We start from the raw sequence: 3,663 nt of genomic DNA on the forward strand, positions 1-3,663 counted from the left end.
CCATTTAAGTAAACCGGTTGCATTAGACCATTTAAGTTTTAAAACACATACATTTAAGTACTGTGAACTTGAGTCATGTGCAATTATGCACTTATATTTAAGTAGTGTGAACTTAAATATAAGTGCATAACTGCATATGACTCAATTTGTTTAAGTTCACAGTACTCAACTGTATGTGTTTTAAAACTAATCCAACCTGTTTACTTAAATGGTTTAAGTTGAGTTAACTTTTAGTTTTTACAGTGTTGAAATGGTGTCCCAGGGTCAACATAATGTTGATCTAAGGACATCAACCACTTTGCAAGCCTCTACGCCATTTTTTAAATATATTTCACAAGTTCGCATTAACATGTAATCGACAGGGGATGAAATAAAGCATATTTGGCATGCTGTCCAAGAGGAGGGCTCCGAGCTCGGAATTTCAGCCTGAACCCAGAGGATTCCCCCCTTTAAATGGGATAGATAGCTGAGAGTGAGGTGATGGGGTGGAGGAGGGATGCTGCAAAAAACGGGACAGAGATGAGGGACGGCTATTTTTTAGGAACCTCTTCACGATGTTTGGTTTTATAAAAAAATTCAAAAAAAGAAATATATATATACACAAACTTTTATATTTTGGCCAGAAAAAATATTTTTTTGCCATATGGGTTTTAAAATTAGAAATGCATTTGTTGCCCTTGAAATACATTTTGAAAAATATGTTGAAGGTTAAAACTAAATATATTTTCAAATTCAAAAATATATTTAATTAGGCTTTCTACATATTTAAAACATATTTTTGGCCAAAGAACTTTATTTTTGCCATTTGGGACAGGCAAGGAAAAACCCACAATAAGGTAAAAACTAAGACAAACAAATACAGGAAACCAAAGACTAAAGACATGACAAGTCAGCAAATAGAAGTACAATTACAAGGGCATTAAATAAGGAACTAAGGAGGGTAATGGGGAGAAACAGGGGAAGACAAAAAAAATAATAATTGCATAATTAACAACAAAAATGAGAGGTGGGTCAAACCTCTGGTATGAGAGCGCATGGCACACAGAAAACGCTTAGGTTACTCACGTAACCCCGGTTCCCTGAAATAACGGGAACGAAGCATTGCGTCAGTTTGCTGACGCTATGGGGGAAACTCCTGTTTACTCCGTGATTGAAGCCTATTGGTTAACGTCTGTAGAAAATACAGACCAATGACGTTTGAGCCCGCGCGGGGGCGTGGCACACGTCCCTATATAAGCCGGTGAAATACGTCAAGAGCTCATTATTATTCGACTGAAGCGCGCAGCCGAATAACACTCGCTGCGTAGACGTTTGTAGCACGGCCAGCGACGCAATGCTTCGTTCCCGTTATTTCAGGGAACCGGGGTTACGTGAGTAACCTAAGCGTTCCCTTTCAATACGGTTCACTTCGCATTGCGTCAGTTTGCTGACGCTATGGGGGAACGTAATCCCATCCCGCCGTGCATACACAACGGACTGAGGTGCCCTTACCGGAGAGACACTGCATGTGGCCCTAACCCAGCATATACATAGCTCGAGCGAGCGCAAGTGTAAGCACCATATATGAGACAGTAATACGCATACAGTGAAGTTTCTAAACGCACCATGATGCATATACAATAGAGCACGAGACGGCGGGTTCCCTGAGCGCGCCGCGAGCTGTGCGTGAATTATTAATAGGTAGCCATGACGGTGAGCTAGCAACGCACCGTGAAAGCATACAGAAACGCAGTCGCGTGAATCATTAAGCCGATAAGACCTGTGCTTGTAAGGCAGGGACATCCAGGCTATAAAATCTGACAAACGTAGACGGCGAGGACCAGCCGGCCGCGTTACAAATGTCAACGATAGAAATCCCTGTAGACCAAGCCCAAGATGAAGCCATACCCCTTGTGGAGTGAGCTTTTAAACCAACTGGACAATGTTCATTCAGGGAGGCGTAAGCCAAAGCAATGGCTTCGACGATCCATTTAGATAGCCTCTGTTTAGTGAGCGGCATACCTAAGGAATGTTGCGCGAAGCTTACGAACAGCTGATCTGACTTGCGGTATGAGGCAGAACGGTCCGTGTATATTCTTAACGCTCTGACGGGGCAGAGCGTGTTCGGGGTTTGTTCGCCGTCCGCCGTCGGAAGGGCGAGAAGTGAAACCACCTGAACTCTAAATGGCGTGGTCAAAACTTTAGGAATGTATCCTGCTCTCGGTCTAAGGATCACTTTGCTATCGTTAGGACCGAATTCCAGACACGACGGGTCAATTGAAAACGCGTGTAAATCGCCCACTCGTTTAACCGATGCCAACGCCAGGAGGAGAGCGGTTTTAAACGAGAGAGCGCGCAGGTCAGCCTGTTCGAGGGGCTCGAAAGGGGGACCGCGCAGCGCTTTCAGGACCGTGGACAGATCCCAAGACGGGACCGTGTTAGGTCGCGGTGGGTTTAGTCTGCGAGCGCCTCTGAGGAATTTAATGATGAGATCATGTTTTCCCACGGTGTGACCGGCGATAAGGGCGTGATTCGCCGTTATCGCCGCCACATACACTTTAAGCGTCGAGGGCGCGCGACCGCTGTCCAGCATTTCCTGCAGAAAGGAGAGAATATGCTCCACTTCACAGGTGTTTGGGTTTAAGTCTTTCGTCGTGCACCAATCAGAAAAAATAGACCACTTTTGAGCGTAAAGGCGCCTGGTAGATGGGGCCCTAGCTTCAGTTAGAGTATTTAACACTCGTCCTGAAAGGCGTGATGGTCGCCGTTCAGAGACCAAACGTGTAGATTCCATAGCTCCGGCTGTGGATGCCATATCGTCCCTCTCGCCTGAGATAGGAGGTCTTTCCTCAGCGGTACTGGCCATGGTGCTGATGTTTTCAGCTGCCATAGGTCGGGGAGCCATGGTTGATTGTGCCAAAACGGGGCGACCAGAATTATCGCGCATTTCGTCTCTCTTATCCTCTGAAGGACCTGTGGTAACAGGGCCACCGGAGGAAAAGCATACAGAAGACACGCCGGCCATGCTTGCGACAGGGCATCGTGATGTCTCGAGAAGAAGATCGGGCAATGCGCGTTCTCGTCTGATGCAAACAGATCGATCTCCGCCCGGCCGAAGACGGTCCATATTCTCTCGACCGTCTGAGGATGCAGTCTCCATTCTCCCGGCGGCGGACCGTTGCGCGAGAGAATGTCTGCACCCGTATTGGCTACACCCGGTACGTGAGTCGCTTTTAACGAACGTACGTTCGCGTGAGCCCATAATAAAAGCCGTTTCGCCAGCCTGGATAGGGAGCGAGATCTCAGCCCTCCTTGGTGGTTTATGAACGAAACCACCGTCATACTGTCCGACCGCACTAGAACGTGTTGATGTTGGAGTTTCGGTCGAAAGTGTCGTAGCGCCAAGATAACCGCCCACATCTCGAGGTGGTTGATATGTAGCTGAGACAACTGGTTGTTCCACGCACCGAAGGCGAGCTCGCCGTCGCAGTGAGCGCCCCAACCCGTCGCAGACGCATCCGTAGTCACCACTTTCCTCCTGCTCACGGAGCCGAGCTCCGTGCCCGAGAGGAAAAGGTGAGGGGATGTCCATATCGAAAGCGCTTTCACGCAGCTGTACGTGATTTTGATTAATAAGCGGCCCGACAACCAAGCACGGGGCGGAACTTTCGCTTTCAACCAAAA

Source organism: Paramisgurnus dabryanus, chromosome 1 (assembly GCF_030506205.2).
Source record: "Paramisgurnus dabryanus chromosome 1, PD_genome_1.1, whole genome shotgun sequence".
Taxonomy (NCBI): domain Eukaryota; kingdom Metazoa; phylum Chordata; class Actinopteri; order Cypriniformes; family Cobitidae; genus Paramisgurnus; species Paramisgurnus dabryanus.